At 37.5% G+C, this 20496-nt stretch overlaps 1 protein-coding gene across 1 annotated transcript in view; it reads right to left on the bottom strand.

Annotated features, from left to right (window-relative positions):
* tcf4 (transcription factor 4) overlaps positions 1-14842 on the bottom strand; it is a 264598-nt gene extending 249756 nt beyond the window's left edge. Inside the window, exon 1 of the mRNA XM_089123905.1 lies at positions 14699-14842. The gene's annotated coding sequence lies outside the window, so the exon portion shown is untranslated. The remainder of the gene's footprint in view (positions 1-14698) is intronic.
* Positions 14843-20496: the final 5654 nt, after the last annotated feature.

Genomic DNA, 20496 nt, shown 5'->3' with positions numbered 1-20496 from the left:
CATGTTTTTTTGACATAAAATGTCCATTTCCTTTGGCATGAATGAGGAATTAACTCTAAATGGTTTTATCTATAAATGTTGGTTGATTATAGTGTTTTACTATGCATTTAAATGTCGTAAATTTAAATCACGTGACGTGTAGGTATTGTTATAATAGTATTTTTTGTGATATTTAATTATGGGAATAAGAATAGTTATGGTCAGATTTTTACAATAGAATAGAAGTTTTGAATAGATGATGATGATGTGGTATGCATGTATAATTAGGTTTAGGTAAATATTTTTCTGTGGGATAAAGTCAGATTCCAGTATATTACATTGATTACGGTAAAAAAAGTGTGTAAATTACCACAGGTGTATATGGCACAGATGAAGGGTTGAACACCTTCCACTTTGTGGCATCTGGACAATAAAATCCTGAGAGCTTTTTGTCTTTTTGGAAGTTTCTTAAGATTTTTGAGCTCTTTTGGATCTACGCACCGCAAAGATATCACCCCCTGTTTGGGACTTGTGTTTGGCGCAACTTCACATTACAGGAGAAACTAAAAAATGTGAAAAAAATGAATGTTGTGCAAAAGGTCCTGACTCTCTGTGGTCATAAAAAATCCCAGGATGTCTTTCGTAAGAGCAGGGGTGTAACCCCGGCATCCTGGCCAAATTTGCCCAGTAGCCTCTGTCTATCATGGCCTCCTAATCATCCTCATATACACCAATTGGCTTCATCACTGTCTCCTCTCCACCAGTAAGCTGGTGTGTGGTGAGCGTTCTGGCGCAATATGGCTGCTGTCGCATCATCCAGGTGGATGCTGCACATTGGTGGTGGTTGAGGAGATCCCCCCTTCTATGTGAAGCGCTTTGAGTGTCCAGAAAAGCGCTATATAAATGTAACGAATTATTATTATTATTATTATAAAAGTTCATTTATTTCAGTAATTCACCTTAAAAGGTGAAACTATTATATTATATAGACTCATTACATGCAAAGTGAGATATTTCAAGCCTTTGTTTGTTATAATTGTGATGATTATGGCTTATAGCTTATGAAAACCCCATATTCAAAATTAGAATATTATGCTAAGGTTGTTCAATATTAAAATGTTTTCAATTTCACCTGTATGCATAAAAACAAGCATGGTAAACATATTCACCATGGTAAAATCACTGTAACATATGGCTTATTGCTTTAATAAACCACATCATATTAACTTACAATCAGATTAAAATTGAGAAATGCATCTAATTTTCCCATTTCCACACATCATGTACAACAAGGGGATGAATTGTAACGCAAAGAAAAACGGCTCAATCAATGCTCACTGAATATGATCACAGTTAGAGTTATTGCAACATGCCGACATGAACAAACTTGAGACTGTAATATTCTCTTTGATAGCAACGCACCACTATCCTCCTACAAGAGAAATCACAGGGTACCCATCCAGACCTATTTAAGCGCATGATCGATGTGTCCCATCAAACGCAGCACAAACTCTCTGACCTCTACATTCATCTGAGAGTTGCACATGGATTGCAGCATGAGGACGAGACGAGCTGTGTTTTCTGTTAGGATCAAACCGTTTCAGTTCGCTTCACATACACATGGATATTATATCTCACAAATTAAAGTGCATCCACACACATAAAAGCCCAGCTTTCACATTGTCAGGGACATTTTAAAGATGCACCGTGTTTTTTTTGTTTTTTTTTTTTTACTACACATAAAATTACGTGTTAACTTCATTAGATAATGCAATGCTTAACATGAAATAACCATGAGTGATGCATTTCTACAGCATTTATTTGTTAATGTTAGTCAAAAAACAATCGTTCATTGTTTTAAAGTGCATTAACATATTGGGAAAAAGAAATTAACATTAATCCTCACTCTTTAGTTTGGGGAACAAATATTCAGTATTAAGTACAACTTTTGCCTCATTAAACTCCTAATTAGTGCTTATTGATAGTTAGTTTGGCTATTGTTCAGTTTAGGTATAATAGGATTGAGGAATGTGATCTTGCAGAATGAGGGATTATTACTTTAGAAATGCTAATAAACAGACAATATCCTAATATACGTGGTAATAATTAGTCCTCAAACTGAAGTTTTACCCACATTAACTAGTTCACGTTAATACTGTGAAATTATGATTTTTATTAACCATCAACTTTTTTAAATGTTTGAAATGTTTAAGTCATTTCAAATTAAATTACATTAAACTGACTGAGTCGAATCTTGTTTAACATAAAAAAGCTGAAAATTGCTTAACTTATTTTGATGAGTTAAAGCAATGTAAAAACATATGTTGTCATAACTTATTGATCATATCATTTTTTACAGTGTGTTTAACTAATATTAAAAACGAAACGTTCTACCAAAGTTAAAACCAAATCCGCTCTCTTAAAGGAACAGTTCACCCATTTATTCCGACTCTGCTTTTTTAATGTGCCTTAATCCACGAAAACTAAGTCCAATTTATTTTCTTGTGCATGAGAGATGTGTGAAATACACAAACAGCAGTAAAAACACGACAGATGAAGCCTTACAGACAAACAACACGTCTCGGTGAGCCTTCGAACCGTTCAGGCGGCATTAATACACACGATAAGCTAATAACTCAATCCTCCGAACATGTCAGACACACGCAAACCCTTTCCGATCGTTATCGGCGAGAAGCGCACGGGGGAGAAAGAGAATTAAATAAGAGAAGAGGGGGTGATATCACACATCCAAACGTGTGTCATTGAAGCTGGTTTCCTGATAATCGCAGCGGTGCGCGTTTTGACAAGTCAAATGTGTTACATTTTACCCAGAGTGCAACGCTCTAGTCGGAGTGTGACAACTATGCAAATTACAATAGTTTGATCCAGCACACATTTCTCACTTCGACTAGACTCGCATTTAAAGCACAGGAAGAAATGTATGAACAGGAAAGAAAAAGCACATCTTTAGTATCTTTCTTATATATATATATATATATATATATATATATATATATATATATATCGATGAATTAGGGAACTCCACTAGAGTTTCAAAAGTAAGTTTCTCAAACCGTGCTCACATTTCAAAGTCTCAGAAATGATCAACTTTAAAGTGATTATTACTGGATGACGATCCAGTATATACACTGACTCATTGAAGCCTGTTTTAAGGAATTATAAGAGAAATGTTAGAGACAAAGTAAATACCTGTCAATTAAGTGACCTGAGCTTTAAAAGAGCATCATCTGATGAACTTCCCTGTGGTCTTCATGCTGCTGTAATGCATCCATAAAATCAGGGTTTGAAATAAAGTTTTCACTCACTGGCCAATTTATTTTTTATAAAATTTGAATTTCATACATTAATTTCTTATTTAAACAAAACCCCCGTCATCCAGCATCTCCTCCCTTTCTCTTTCATCCTTTTCACCAAAAATGTATTTTAGGTGGACGTAGTGCTGGGCGGTATACCGGTTCATACCGAAAACCAGTGTATATTTTTCTATTTTATATATATTATTCTTTAATATATTTTTCTGTATATTGTTAATTTTGAATATACCGCCATACCGATGTATTTAATTACACTTCGAGGGTAAACCAAACAGCAGTGTTCTGGTGGTGTTACGTTACAGGGAAGGTGGATGCTGCAGGACTATGGAGTTATTTTGCTGTCAAATGTCGAGAGCGCACTATTGTAGCGCCAAAGTAAATTAATATAGGCCTAATGCACGAGCGCTGCTCGCGAGTGGAATATCGCGCAAGCGCTCTCAGATACATTGAGAATAGGTCTATTTTCTCTGGGCTCGCTCCTGAATCCTGCACTTAAAACGTGTTCAGTGCAATCGCAAATCTCTCCTCTTCCCGAGATAACAATTTTATGTTATCCACAAGTTTCCTACGCCCCATGAGGCCTTGCGTCAAAAATGGGCGCGACTTCTGGTTTGAAGTAAACATAGCGCGACTTGACATACTTCACACTCGTTCATTCAACAGTTGACAGTCATTCAAGTTATAGCGATCCAAACTAGCTAACGATGTGGGAACACAACCTCAACGAAATTCAAAAGGGTGAAATAACAGTACCTTTACCCTCCGCAGTAGTTGATTGGGAGTATTATAATAATATTATTAATAATCAATACTCATCGAGGAATGGTGACAGACAGTTGTGCGAGCTGACAAACAATTAAAATAAAAAATACACACTTAGTCATTGATGTGCTTTGGAGTTTATTCAAAATTATAAATGAATGTGCTTCTTGAATACATTAACTGGCTCATTTGGTATTCTGTCAACAGGCTTAGATCCTAAATTTAGGTGTAACATCAGTAGCGAACAGCCAATCACATACTGATAGAGTTTATAGAACATTAAGAATTTAAACAAATGTACACAGGAAGATTCGTCGTCTTTTGGGAGGTGATGGAAACTAACGTTACAGTCTGATTTCGTTTTCAGCTTATGTTCAGAACAATCATGTTTAAGCCACTGAATTAGTTTAGCCCGGTTATACATACAACCGCGAACAGCACATGTTGTCCCTGAGCTCCGTAACGTCATCTCTCATAAAGATTTGCGTCTTTAAATAGTAAAATAATTCTACGAAAAACAGCTAGCCTCTTCGCTAACTAACACACAAAATACCATTGGAATGCTACTTCCGCCGCCTCACCGGAAGTTTCACCCACTTTATTTTTTACAGGAGCGCCCCTCGGAAACTTGTGGATAAGAACGTTTTTTATAACATTATCACTAAGTTATAAAAACGTTGTTTCTAAATGTTCTAGGAACATTCAAAACGTCCAGTTTTTTTAGACACATTAACATTCTTGCTTGGTTATAAGAATGTTAATAGAATTTTAAGAAATAACAATTTTAGGTTATACTGGGCGCTATTCTATTCTACTACACTATAAACTAATGACAATCAAAAAAAGACCATCCTAAGTCAATTCATTGCAGTAATTCCTCTATCAACCAGTAGAAAATGCTTTGAACACCTGATTATGCATGGGGGAAAAAAACATCATAAACCAGAAAACCGGCTTAATTAAAAAAAAAAAAAAATTTAAAAAAACGTAATATAAATCTTTGGTCAAACTGCCCTGCCTCAACGTAGGTTGACGTGTGTGTTCGTGTAAGTCAGATTTGACCAGATTCTGCACAACAATCTGTTTTAATATATTTTAATGAACTTTGTGTAACTGAATAGACCAGTCTCAGATGTCATCGATCGTATGTTATATTTTGGAAGCTTGATGTTTCCAACCAGGAGAAAATAAAAAGTAATTGTGACTTCTCAAAATTCAGTCTATTTTCCTCTAAGATAAACATTTTCATTTCTCACAATTCTGAAATAAACAGTTGCATTTTTAAATATTTGCTGTGGCAGAAACTAGTGCCGTCACTTTTGTGAACAAAATCCTGTTCCATTTTTGAGACATAAGACATCAAAGGGGGCTTGAGCACCTGCCCTTTTTATTCCTGGAGAGAAAGTCCCCTTTTTTCTGGGGTGCTTTTTTTTTTTAAGTAATATATTCCTGTTTGTGCACAATCAAATATATTTATTGAATAGTGTATCTAAATGTCTGGTAATGAATGAATGAGCATATCAATTTAAGACGTGGCTAACTGTAATTTATGACCTTGTATGGAAAATCCGGACGTTTTTATGGCCTAAAATTCTTATTATTAAGGTTAATGACTTTAACCTTCCTGAAATTTAGAAATCTAAATTGGTGAATTTAGACGAAATATACAGATGCAAACAGATAGTAGCCTACGTTTTAAACAAACTCAATCTAAATGTGGATTGCGAAGGTTTCATTTGATGATGATGATGATGATGATGATGATACAGCCCTCCCTCAAATGCGAAACTAAGTCCAAGTCATCATCAGATGTATCAAATATATACTTGATTTAAACTAGCATAGAAAACGCACATTGAGGCATGGTTTTCTTTGCTGCTCTATAAACCCATGAATACTAAGGTGACCATGGTTTCTGTGTGAACTGATTATTTGGTCCCACTTTATATTAAATGGCTTTAAGTATGTACTTACATCGAAAAATAAGTACAATGTACTTATTTTGTTAGGGTTGTATTGTAAAACACTTTTGCTGCTATTGAGGTGTGATACAGGTAAGGTTAGGGTCAGGTGTGGTTGTATGGGTCGGTTTAAGGGTGGGTTAAGGTGTAAGGGAAGGGTCAACTGTGTAATTACAAACGTAATTACATTTACTAATTACAGCTGTAATTACATGCAGGTAATTTCAAAATATAAGTACAATGAAAAAGCATGTATGTACACAATAAGTCCATTGTATCGAATTATTAATTTCAATGTAAGTACATAGTACTTAAAGCCACTTAATATAAAGTGGGACCAATTATTTTGTAGACATCTTTTGAAAAATAAAAACAATTGCATGAGTTTAAGGAAGATAAAATGAATTAACTTTTTTGATACATTTTTTAATGTAAAAAAAAAAACAATTATGAGAAGTGCCCTTTTTTTAACTTGAGCCCCTGCCCCTCAAAATATCTGTGCACGTCCCTGTTCATTGAATCAATTGTAAAATCAATTTTCCATGTCTAAAGATTTCCATTTCCATTTTCAACACCAAATACAGGCAAATCCACGGACACCTAACAGGCATTAGGACGAGCGAAAAGAGGTCTTGAGACATTTCTTTCACAATGACAAACAGGAGCACAGCATTCAGGGATTGAGATTAACACCCTCGACATGACAAATGTGGGTAAAAATTTACTTTGGCGGGAAACGCTGTCAAATCACAAGCCAGTGTTTCTAGGTTTACTCACTTTGCTGGGGAAGTTTGTGTAAGCCAAATCTGCACGGATTTAGCGCAAATACACAACTTGTGAGATCATGATATATTAAAACAGCGTATTTTGCAGAATCTGCTCATTTCTGGCTTACTTGAACACACACGTCACTGCGCAACAAATTACAGTGCACTCTCAGAAAAAAAAGGTACAAAAGCTGTCACTGGGGCTGTACCTTTTTTTAAAAGTACCCTAAATGGTACATATTAGCACCTAAAATGTACATATTAGCACCGAAAATGTACATAATAGCACCTAAAATGTACATATTAGCACCAAATGTCCATATTAGCACCTAAAATGTACATATTAGCACCTAAATGTACATATTAGCACCTAAAATGTACATAATAGCACCTAAAATGTACATATTAGCACCTAAATGTCCATATTAGCACCTAAAATGTACATAATAGCACCTAAAATGTACATATTAGCACCTAAATGTACATATTAGCACCTAAAATGTACATATTAGCACCTAAAATGTACATATTAGCACCTAAAATGGACAAAAGTTTTCCCCTTTGAAAAGGTACATCCACAGTGACGGCTTTTGTACCTTTTTTCTGAGAGTGTGCACTTGTTTACTTGCATTGAAGTTAAAGTGAATATTAAAAAGCATTTGGATAACAGAAAAGAGACATTGTTATTTTCCAACATCCTGCATGTTCTGTGCACCTAACACACATTTTTCACACCAAAGCATGATATCATTCTGCTTATTATAACCTCGCGGCGCACTTTTGACGCCTGTCTCTTTAAATGCTCAAGCTCGTTAAAGCTGATGGATTTCTGATTGGCAGTCAATGTTTTTATTGATCATCAGCTGGGAAAAAATTATTCTGGAGGTGATTCCAGCGATATTGTTTTTCTTTGTCGTTATCGTTATAGTTGTGGTGTGAACTCTGCTATTCTTATAGAATTAGAATGATTAAAACAGCATTTTTTTACAGTTATCGTACTCGTGAGTCTCTTTCTATGGAAGCTTGTTTCCGCCACTGAATAAAAAAATAAAATAAATAATTGCGACTTTTTATCTCACAATTCTGACTTTTTTTCTCACAATTGCAAGATAAAAAGTCCGAATTGCGTGATATAAAGTCGCAATTGCGAGTTATAAAGTCAGAATTGTGAGATATAAAGTCGCAATTGCGAGATAAAAAGTCAGAATTGCGAGATATAAAGTCGCAATTGCGAGTTATAAAGTCAGAATTGCGAGATAAAAAGTCAGAATTGCGTGATATAAAGTCGCAATTGCGAGTTATAAAGTCAGAATTGCGAGACATAAAGTCAGAATTGCGTGATATAAAGTCGCAATGTGAGTTATAAAGTCAGAATTGCGTGATATAAAGTCGCAATGTGAGTTATAAAGTCAGAATTGCGTGATATAAAGTCGCAATTGCGAGTTTTAAAGTCAGAATTGCATGATATAAAGTCAGAATTGTGAGATTTAAACTCTTCTGATGGGGGAAAAAGAATTGGCCTAATAAGTCGCAATTGCGAGTTTATATCTCACAATTCTGAGAAAAGATGTCAGAATTTCGACATATAAACTCGCAATTATGTGTTATAAAGTCAGAATTGCGAGATGTAAACTCGCAATTGTGAGAAAAAAAGTCACACTTCTGTCTTTTTTTCTCAGAATTGCGACTTTATATCTCACAATTCTGACTTTATATCACGCAATTCTGACTTTATATCTCGCAATTCTGACTTTATATCTCGCAATTCTGACTTTATAACACACAATTCTGACTTTATAACTCGCAATTGCGACTTTATATCACGCAATTCTGAGAAATAAAGTCAGAATTGTGAGATATAAACTCGCAATTGTGAGAAAAAAAGTCAGAATTGTGAGAAAAAAAGTCAGAATTGTAAGATAAAAAGTCACAATTCTTTATTATATTTTTTATTCAATGGCGGAAACAAGCTTCCATATCTTTCTCTGAGAAATGTATCAAAATGAGTTTATGCTTAATTATTTTGATCAATTTTACAGAAAGCAAGACTTAAGTAAATGGGTATTGATTTAACAAGATTTAAAACAAGACTAAGAAAATCACATTTTGCAGTGAATAGAATCAAAGCAACCCATAAATTCTTAACATTAAAAACTTGTAATTTGACATTTACTTCATCTCATGATTATTAGCTTCTGAAATATTACCATAAAACAGCAACATCTGAGCATATTTCCTGTGGGATATCATGTGGTGAAACACAACAAGTGATTTTCTTCCTCAGTATTTTTGTCCTTTTTTTCCAGTACAAATATCTAAACATGCATAAATCAAGATACATTTATCTGAGAAACAAAATAACACAAGATAAGTCTATTTTTCTTTTTTTGTGGATAATTTCCTCAAAATGAAGTGTTTATGCATAAAACAAGACATTTCTAATTCACATGGAAAAACAATGTCTTTTGATATTTTGATCAATATTCATATTTTAAGACATATAAAAGACACGGTCTTTTGATCAATTTTTCAACAAGACTGAGTTTTAAAAATCACATTTTGCAATCAATATTTTATAACTTCAAAGCACCTTGTAAATTGTTAATATTAGAAACTTGTCATTTGCTTCTGAAATATTGCAATGGATAATGAAAACACATCCAATTCTCACTGTTAACTAGTTGTATGCATATTACTAGAAAGCACATATTAATGCCTAGTGACCATATTCTACTTTCCTTAATCCAACAATACCTAAACTTAAGCACTAATCAGGAGTTTATTAAGGCACATTAACTCATAATTAGTTAATAGTGAGAATTGACCGCGAACTGGGGCGTCTCTGTAGACTAAAAGTCATTTAGTGAGATCCCGGTGGCTTTGACCTCCCCGTGACACCATCCCGTCCTTGTTTAGATGCAGTTTTACAGCGTTTCGGTGTTATAAATCTGGATGTAAACACACAGGTGGAGCGTTTGGGCCGCACAGGGACATCTCAAACTTATAAACACAGAAGGAAATCTCAAATATTCAGACAAGAGAGGTTGTGCTGACCCAACTCACGCGTGCTCGTACACACACACACACACACCGGAGGATTGATGAGAGCGTCTCTGCATCGCGGACACACGTTTCACGCTGTAAAGGTGAGGCTCTTCATCAAAGCGAACGTCACCCCCACCCTCCGATTTTGGAGCCCGTCCAGAAACGACAAAAACATCCGTCTAAGGAGTTTGTGGAATTACTGAATTAGCATCGCCTTCAAGTTTCTCCCCTTCCCCGAAACTCCCCCTCGCCGTCTGTCACACACACACACACACACGGGATTATTATTCATTAGAGCGTGGCGCACAGAAAGACTGCTGACACCCGTTCTCTACCCACACTGCACTGGGTCACTGAGTGCCGTCCCCACGGTGAGCCGGTACAGGCCATCTGTTTATCAAACGCTGACATGTCACAGAGTTAACCAAACACTACTGACAGACCAAAACCACTGGAAGGAAACGCAGGGATGAGAACAAACACACCTGAGGACGACGTTATCATCATCATTCATGAAAACTAGTCCCTGGTCTTCCTCAAGTACGAGTCTAGGCCTTGTTTGCTGGTAGGGTTCGTACAGATACTGTCAAATAAAAATTCCAGGACTTTTTCAAGCTCTACTTTTTTTGGTTTTCAAGGTATACGATCAAAGATCTTACTTACCAAACAATATCTTTATTAGGGCTGGGTAATAAATATCGATTTCTTGATATTAATCGATTCTCATTTTTACGAACCGATATCGATTCTTAAATCTCAAGAATCGATTAGTCATCCTGTTTCATTTGAATGAATGGGACATTGTATCGCGGCTGCGCGCATCCAAAAAAATCGCAATAATCTTTGTCCTTTGTTACTATTGATATGAAACAAAGTCTCAATTTTCGAATTACGTCTATTTTCTTTAGAAATTCAAAAAACATAAATAACGTTTTGGCACTGTGGCGTGAGATCACTCTGGCTCAGTTCAAGAGAAGCAGCAGCGCTGATCTCTCTTCCGGCTTGATAATACCATTTACCGCGCGAAATAAACATGAATGAGCATCTGAAAGTGTGTTAAAAGATAGAGTACAACTTATCGAAATCCGTATCATGTCACATTGATTCGCTCAATCAGCGTTTCAACCGAGGAAAGACGTCAGTTAAACAGCTTGTGATCAATGTCATGTATCGTTATATTTACCTCATAAAACCCAGATAAATTCGTTAATCAGTTAGAAAAAATAATTCTAGAGAGGAGCATTTTGCTAAATATATACACCATATTACATATGCATTATAATCTTAATGTTCTTCAATATTTAATGCATATTTGAATAAATCTGGCAAGTTTTTAGCCATTTAAATGTATATATATGTATATATATATAAATAATGAAGCCTAGTAGGCTACAACTAGACTCCCATAGTTTGCATCATTAGTTAAGAGATTTGATTTCCTTGAGAAAATTTGCCATTTATTGTAACTGATATCCAAAATAATCAATATTGAATCGAAATCGAATCGAATTGCAAGCTTGTGAATCGAAATCGAATCGAATTGTGAAATGTGTGACAATACCCAGCCCTAATTCTTTATTATTCTTAAAAAGGTTCAAATTATGAATAAACTAATAAAACAAAATGGTACAATTGAAGTGCAATTGAAATACAAGTTTAACTAATGAAAGGATACTATGACAAAAGATATCACTTTTCTTGTTCAAACTGATTTTTTCTCCCATGAATATATGATTGACCGGAAGAATGAAAGCTGTATCATATTCTTGCTCATATTTATGAACAATAATCACACTCATATCCATGCAGAATGGCTCTATATCTATATCAGACGGACTGCAGCGTTCATTTAGTGTGAAAAGATTGTTTTATCAAGAAAATGAAACACTAACTTCACATATATTAAGATTTGTTTTAGTCGATCGGACCATAACGCATTCCCGTTCACACCTGGTGTTTTAATCCATCTCTTTTGTCCACTTTCAACCACTAATGTCCTGATGTCTTCGAGTGGTCTTGGAGTGTCTTCGAGTGGTCTTGATGTCTTGGAGGGTCTATGGGCGAGTAAACGTATGTGTTATTTTTTCTGTTAGATTGAAAGATCTGAAAAAAAAGCTCACGCAATTTACACATGAATGTGACGGGAGACGACGGAAAAACACACAGAGAGCATCAGCTTTAGTTGAAACCACGATGAACGCTTTGAGTGAGTGTGTCTTACAAATCAAGAATGGAGAGAGAGCATTGTGTTTTTAGTACGCGTTTTCCTCTTCAAACCAAACTTGGGTCTTCAGCCGACAAAGTTTAAAGGAGAACTCCGGCGCAAAATGAACCTTTGGTCTAATTTCACATTGTTACCTACTCAACCGTTATCTGAGATTTGTTTTCATGATTGCCGAATGTAAAGAGTTTTATCTCTAAAGACAGTTTAGCCTATAACACAAGTATAACGTTAGTATATAGGGCATAGAGTAATGACAAATAAAAATCGCTTGTTATTACCACTAACAAGGCTCAAAATAGCCCCACACTAACAAGACAGCATAATAAGGGTCCCTACATTCAAACCGAAGCATTGAGAACTTTGTCAGTGTCCATAGAGTTTAATAAGAAGATATTTTATACACACAGTCAACTTCGCGAATACAGGAAGAAGCCATCTTTGAAAAATAGTCTCTACCAGTCGATCTACGAACGCCGATCCAAGTGCGCTGGTGAGATGTGAATAAGGTGATAAGGTGAGCGTGAACAGTAGGCTACGTGTACATACTGAAGAGAAGAAAGTGGTTTGTGTTTGTGTTTCTTCTGGAAACAACGGACCATATGAGATTCTGCACAGTTCAGCACACTTGGATCGGCGTTCGTAGATCGACTGGTAGAGACTATTTTTCAAAGATGGCTTCTTCCTGTATTCACAAAGTTGACTGTGTGTATAAAATATCTTCTTATTAAACTGTATGCACACTGACAAAATTCTCAATGCTTCGGTTTGAATGTAGGGACCCTTATTATGCTGTCTTGTTAGTGTGGGGCTATTTTGAGCCTTGTTAGTGGCAATAACAAGCGATTTTTATTTGTCATTACTCTATGCCCTATATACTAACGTTATACTAGCGTTATAGGCTAAACTGTTTTTAGAGATAAAACTCTTTACATTCGGCAATCATGAAAACAAATCTCAGAGAACGGTTGACTAGGTAACAATGTGTAATTAGACCAAAGGTTCATTTTGTGCCAGAATTCTCCTTTAAATCCTGTCAGGCTAGCACGCTTCCCATAATGTTCACGCATGAGGTCAGTAGACGGTCTTTAGTGGCTGTTTGAACACATTCGATGTGTTTTCGCCTCTCTCTGGAAGTGGTTGAAAGTGGACAAGCTTGAGACGTTTTAGACCCTGTGTTTAGCGTTGTCAACTTGTGATCCGGTCGGCCAAAATGGACCTTAAAGGAGTAGTTCACTTCTAAAAAAACGTTTTGGTGATAATTTACTCACCCCCATGTCATCCAAGATGTCCACGTCTTTCTTTCTTCATTCGAAAAGAAATGAAGGTTTTTGATGAAAACATTCCAGGTTTTTCTCCATATAATGGACTTCATTGGGAACCAAACGGTTCAAGGTCCAAATGAGAGTTTCAGTGCAGCTTCAAAAGGCTTTAAACGACACCAGATAATGAATAAGGGTCTTATCTAGCAAAACAATCGCTCATTTGAAGAATAAATAACAAAGTTTAAGTTTTAGAAGCACAAATGCTCGCCTTGCTCTGTTCTGTGATGAGCGTTTGTGACTCCTTTTCAAACTCGTTCATCAAAATGAACAAATCTTTTTTCGAGTCATGACTCGAAGGGTCCTAGATAAGACCCTTATTCATCTTCTGGAATCGTTTAAAGCCCTTTGAGCAGTTTGTAGTTTGCACTGAAACTCTCATTTGGACCTTGAACCATTTGGTTCCCAATGAAGTCCATTATATGGAAAAAAAATCCTGGAATGTTTTCATCAAAAACCTTAATTTCTTTTCGACTGAAGAAAGAAAGACATGGACATCTTGGATGACATGGGGGTGAGTAAATTATCAGCAAAAGTTTTTTTTTAAAAGTGAACTACCCCTTTAATACCAGGTGTAAACAGAGCCGTAGAGATCAGCTCAGGTCGTTCACATTGTGGTATCTGGTATCTTGCAAATCGAAGCACACTTTGTTGAGATTTACATTTAATCATTTAGCAGATGCATGAATTCTAAAAATGTGCATTACATTTTTATACGATAAGAAAACATGCAAATAAACTAAGATGGAAACATGTTTAGTGAATAAATTCCTCAATGCACAACAATAAACTCACGTGGCTTTCCCTCAGGAGAGACTCAAATCTCAAATGTTGGTTTGGTGCTTCTGAAAATCAAAGTGTGTGATCAGAATGATTTGGTTTAATTTTCTCAAGAAGCGTCTCACACACACGAGCGTGTTCACAAACATCAGCATCCGAACGCAAGAGAACATAACAGCGTTTACTGTGTTTCATCTGACGCTCTGAGACACACTCATTCATGATGGCGGGAAAACAGCCCGATTGCAGAAACTTACCGTTTTATTACTGATATTTCACACCAATTTCCCAGGAAGTGACGATTTTGTTCTCTTGAACACTTATTTTCGCAAATGTTTACCAATTTCTTACACAACTTTGACTGGAAACTGCTATTTTTTAACTCTTCACACTTTTAAATCTAAAACAACAATGTATAAAAACACCCTTTCCCTCATCAGTAATACTATGAAGGTTTAAACCACCTGAACCAAAGTTCTTCATGCACTTTCGCACAGAACCTTCACTGAATTTCTCATTTATTTACCTGGAATCGTCAATAGCAGAAACCTTCAGCGGTGCTTGACATCTCGTCATTGGACTTCATCAGGGCCAGACCTTCAGCGTTTCACGTCATTGATGTTGTTTCTGAGGTCAAAGCTCAGCAGACACGCCGGATCATGGCATTTGTCTGTAAGTGAACAAAAGAAGCGATTTTGTGAGGTTTCTCAATGCAAGCAAAAACAGCCACTTAAACTCTGAACTTTGAGCCAAACAAAGGTGCATGTATAGATTGGACTTGCCCTTTGACCCTAAATTCAACAGTCTATGTGTGTGCAAATGATTGAATGTGTTTTTATCCAGGTCCATGATGTGTGATAGTATTTAGCTTTTACACTGTAAAAAAAAAGAAAAGTGTTTGAGTTGCTGCCTATTTAGTGCACTTTCCAGTTACTGCTTTCCGTTAGGTCAGTGCTTTCACTCTGATCTCTCCTTCTAATTGATTGACAATTAATTGCTGCTAACACTGACGGTAATAACGCTAATGGAGGGATCGAGCTCCGCCATGCGAGTCTCGCCGAGGAATTAGCGCGGTAATCTAATCTGGGAACGGAGCATGACAAACATGTCATTAATGCGGTCTCTCCTGAGACGTGAGAACAGTGAGCAAACGACTGCGTTCAAGCAGCGATCACACCTGACACGTCATCGCTCACTTGCTCTCACCTGCCCGTTCACACCTGGATCCAAAGCGGCCTGGTGCTGCTGCAAGCCAGAAGCACCTAGAGGAAGTCAATTACAATATTTATTTCAGAATAATGATCTCATACCACTGTCGTAACAAGCAAGATTCTCGTTTTATCAATCCTTAATACTTATCGAGTTTTCAACGCCATTTCTGGTGTTAAAATGCAAAGGAGAAGACAGTAGACAAATAGCAGTTAAGTTCTTGGGATGTACATAATATGATACTTTTGAAGAGTCTCTTCTGCTCACCAAGGCTGCATTTATTTAATGTAAAATACAGTAAAAATGTGAATTATTATTCTCTTTTAACAGAACTATGTGAATATATAGTAAAGTGTCATTTACTCCTGTGATCAAAGCTGAATTTTCAGCATCATTACTCGTTACTCTTCGTCCTTCAGAAATCCCTCTAATATGATGATTTGCTGCTCATTAACATTTATGATAATTGTCAATGCTGAAAACAGTTGTGGAAACTATACTTTTTATGGTTCTTGAATGTAAATCTTTGTAACATTATAAAGCCACTTTCACACAGCGATTCCGATAATGATCCTGCATTTGTCCCGGGATTGTTTGATTTCGGTTCATTCACACTGTCAGTGATTTGCCGGGATCTGTGAGTGCGTTCACACACAACCCGTAAAAAGATCGTGTAACTTACGCGTCGAAAACATGTACACGCGCATACCGTTCCACAAAGCTGGTGAATGATCTCCGAATCAGCGAGGATAGAGAGGAGCTCCTGGTCTCTGCTTCGTTCCAGTTTGGAGACATTTGTTCGTACTTCTTTGTTGATGACGAACACAAACTTTCTTCTAAGAGCAACAGAGTCGCGCGATGGCATGAGCAATCACTATGACACCCTTTACGGCATTGGTCCTGGCTTTTGTTCACACAGCGCGATCCAGGACTGATTCCGGCAATGTTTCTAGGTCCCCAACCCGGCATCGATGCCGGTATCAATCCTGGGTCGTGTTTGCGTTCACACAGGAGTTCTGGCAATTTCCCGGGATCAACACGCTGTGTGAAAGGGGCTTAAGTGTCTTTACGGTCACTTCTGATCAATTTAATCCATCGTTGCAATTTCTTTTCTAAAATAATTTGCCACAAACTTTTGAATGGTAGTATATTGCGGTTTCCACACAAATATGAAGCAGCACAACTGTTTTCAACATTGATAATAATCAGAAATGTTTCTTGAGCGTCAAATCATCATATTAGAATTGTTTCTGAAGGATCATGTGACACTGAAGACTGGAGTAATGATGCTGAAAATTCAGTTTTGATCACAGGAATAAATTACACCTTACCATATATTCACACAGAAAACAGCTGATTTAAACGGTAATAATATTTCACATTTTATTGTATTTTTCATCAAATAAATGCAGCCTTGGTGAGCAGAAGAGACTTTCAAAAACATTTTAAAAAATGTCATTATTCCAAACTTTTGACCACTATTGTATAAACACGGTCTACTATCCTAGTCATCCCAGGGATCATTGGTTTATCCAAACAATGGAGACGAAGGGCTGCTGGGAGTGTTTTAGAAACCTGTTTGGTTCCATATTACTGTTTAATACAGTAGTTAATATTTCTCACAGGATTTTTGGCCTTCACGAGACACAAAAATACAGGCGTCAATAACCAGAAAAACCTTCTGAACTAAAGCACTGGAAAAAAAAATCCATTCATACAGAGTCGAGAAGTGTTTTGACAGATAAAACATACAAACTAAAAAACACAATTATGACAAGGTTTGTCTGTGCTCTTCAAGAAGTCTCAGGTGTTATTACTTTATTAAAAGAGTGAATTTGATTTTACTAAAAAAAAAAAAAGAAAGAAAAAAACCTGTGGGCTAGAGACATGGAGGGGGTAAAAGACTACCGGGGCCAGTGTAATAATCGCTCTCTCCCTGATGGAAATACATGTTCTTTGTATCTAATACTTTAATGAATTTTTAATCATGTAATTTGTAATTAAATTACCAGGGATAAGCGAGCAGCGGAGCCAGTGAGACAGAAAGAGAGAGATTACTGGACGTGAGATTATGTTGCAAGCTGTAAAATAACCCTGTTTAGGACAGAAGAGTGAGAGATTAACAATCTTCTTATTTAATGATGACATTGAAAAGGCCTGTTCCACAAATGGCCAGTCAGAGACGGCATTAATGGATAATCTGCTGAAGACTGGATTAACTGGTCTAGCTAAAACTCTGTAATGAACTACTTCAAAAGCCAAATATTTGATATATATTATTTAAGTGTGTGGGTTTAATTTGAGGCATTTAAAATGAACTAAATCTGGCAAAACCTCTGGTTGGTGGGTGTGCTGGCGAGTTGGTTGGTTGGAGGATGTGTTGGTTGGGGAGTCGGTTCATTCGTGGGTGTGCTGGTGAGTTGGTTGGTTGGAGGATGTGTTGGTTGGGGAGTCGGTTCATTCGTGGGTGTGCTGGTGAGTTGGTTGGTAGGTGGGTGAGTTGGTTGGTTGATTGGTTGGTGAGCAGGGCCGGCCCGAGGCATAAGCGAACTAAACGGCTGCTTGGGTCACCTCGACCACCAGGGGTCCCCCCAATGGAGTCAAAAAATATATATTTTTTAGATGACTTAAACAAGTGCCATAAATTAATGAATTAATATGAATGAATGAATGAATAATTAAATATTAATATAATAATATTTTACAGTTTTCAGCAATTAGTATCATTGTTAAAGCCTTGCTCTTGTTATGTTTTTGATTTCTCAGTTATCATTATTTTAGCAAAATTTATTTGATATGTTTTGAGACAGTTTGTTTTAAGAAGTTTCAAAAAGTTAGTAAAAGAGAAAAGTAAAAGTTTAAAAAAATATTTAAGTAAGCTATCTATTTTTTATTAAGAAGTATTTATTTTGTATTCATACATAACCTCACTGTATTAATTTATAATGCATCATTATTTCGTGATTTGTGTCAATAATCGTCAAGCACAGGTGACTCCGCGTAGTGGGAGGGGCCCCCAAATCAAATTCAGCTTAGGGCCCTCAAAAGGCTCAGCCCGGCTCTGTTGGTGAGTGTGCTGGTGGGTGAGTTGGTTGGTTGGTGGTTGTGCTGGTAAGTTGGTTGGTTGATTGTTTGGTGAATTGACTGGTGGGTGTACTGGTGAGTTGGTTGGTTGGATGGAGAGTGTGCTGGTGAGTTGATTGATTGATTGGATGGTGGGTGTGGTGGTGAGTTGGTTGGTGGGTGAGTTGGTTGGTTGGTGGTTGTGCTGGTAAGTTGGTTGGTTGATTGTTTGGTGAATTGACTGGTGGGTGTACTGGTGAGTTGGTTGGTTGGATGGAGAGTGAGCTGGTGAGTTGATTGATTGATTGGATGGTGGGTGTGGTGGTGAGTTGGTTGGTGGGTGAGTAGGTTGTTTGGTGGGTGAGTTGGTTGGTTGGATGGTGAATTGACTATTTTAAAAGCCAAATATTTGATATATTATTTAAGTGTGTGGGTTTCATTTGAGGCATTTAAAATGAATTAAATCTGGCAAAACCTCTGGTTGGTGGGTGTGCTGGCGAGTTGGTTGGTTGGGGAGTCGGTTCATTCATGGGTGCGCTGGTGGGTGTGCTGGTGAGGTGGTTGGTTGGAGGGTTGGTTGGTGGATGAGTTAGTTGGTTGATTGGTTGGTGAGTGTGCTGGTGGGTGAGTTGGATGGTTGGAGGGTTGGTTGGAGGGTGGGTTGGTTGGTGGGCAAGTTGGTTGATTGGTTGGTGGGTGTGCTGATAAGTTGATTGGTTGGATGCTGGGTTTTTGGTTGATTGGTAAGTTGTTTGGACACTTGGTTGGTTGGTTGTTTGGTTGGTTGGTCAGTCGGTCGGTTGGTTGGTGGGTGTGCTGGTGAGTTGGTTGAATGGTGAGTGTGCTGGTGAGTTGATTGGTTGGTTGAATGGTGGGTGTGGAATTGAGTTGATTGGACAGTGGGTTGGTTGGTGGGTGAGTTGGTTGGATGGTGGGTGAGTTGGTTGGATGGTGAGTTGGTTGGTTGGATGGTGAGTATGATGGTGAGTTGGTTGGTTGGTTTGATGGTGAGTGTGCTGGTGAGTTAGTAAGTTGGTGGGTTGGGGAGTGTGCTGGTGATTTAGTGGATTGGTCGGTGTGCTGGTGGGATGGTGGGTTGGTTTGGAAGCATGCTGATGAGTTGTTTGGTTGGTGGGTGTGCTGGTGAGTTGGTTGGTGAGTTGGCTGGGGAGTGTGCTGGTGAGTTGGTTGATCGGTGGGTGTGCTGGTGAGTAGAGATGCGCGGTTGGCAGTTATCGGGCAGATGACGTGACGGATTTTTTTTTTTTTAATGAAATACAGGCGGTGGAGGGAAGTTGAACCAATCAAATGAAAACTATATGTATACATTGTTAAATATTGTTATCTGACTATACCTACATCTAAAAAAAAACCTTTAAAATAATCAAATTTTCATCAGGCAGCTAGTCGAGTCTATGCAGATGCAGAGACTGCTTGTTATTATCATAGATGGCCATTTAAAACAAAGGAAATAGAAGGTCAGAAAAATGTTGCCTGAAAAAAGATTTACAGAGTGGTTAATCAGGATGACACCAGTGCAGGCTATGTAATTTGCAAAACCTGCGAAGCAGTATATGTTCATGACAGCCACAAGTATGTCTAATATGCTGCATCACAAGTGTACTGCTAAACCTCAAACCTCCACGAACACCTTGACAAGTTTCGTCCATTAATTTAGGCTATTTATTTTTTTTTGTCCCTGCACACCAATCGGCGCCGGAGTTCACTGCTGATATTCTGAGAGCTTTTTAACCTTGCGGCTGTCATCAAAAGCGTCTTGTATCGCCCAATCAGCTGATGGCGGGCGGGTGCGGTTTGGAAAATTGTGCAGATGGATGGTGGACGGATGATGAGTTTTGTAATGCGGTTGCGGATGAAATAATAGCCCATCCGCGCATCACTACTGGTGAGTTGGTTGGTGGGTGGGTCTGCTGGTGAGTTGGTTGGTGGGTGTGCTGGTGAGTTGGTTGGTTTATGGGTGTGCTGGTGATTTGGTTGGTTGGTGGGTGTGCTGGTGATTTGGTTGATTGGTAGGTGTGTTGGTGGGTTGGT

Source organism: Pimephales promelas, chromosome 19 (genome assembly GCF_988280905.1).
Source record: "Pimephales promelas chromosome 19, fPimPro1.hap1.1, whole genome shotgun sequence".
Taxonomy (NCBI): Eukaryota; Metazoa; Chordata; class Actinopteri; order Cypriniformes; family Leuciscidae; genus Pimephales; species Pimephales promelas.
The sequence above is the reverse complement of the archived record's forward strand: the minus strand, read 5'-3'. Positions and strand labels throughout refer to the sequence as shown.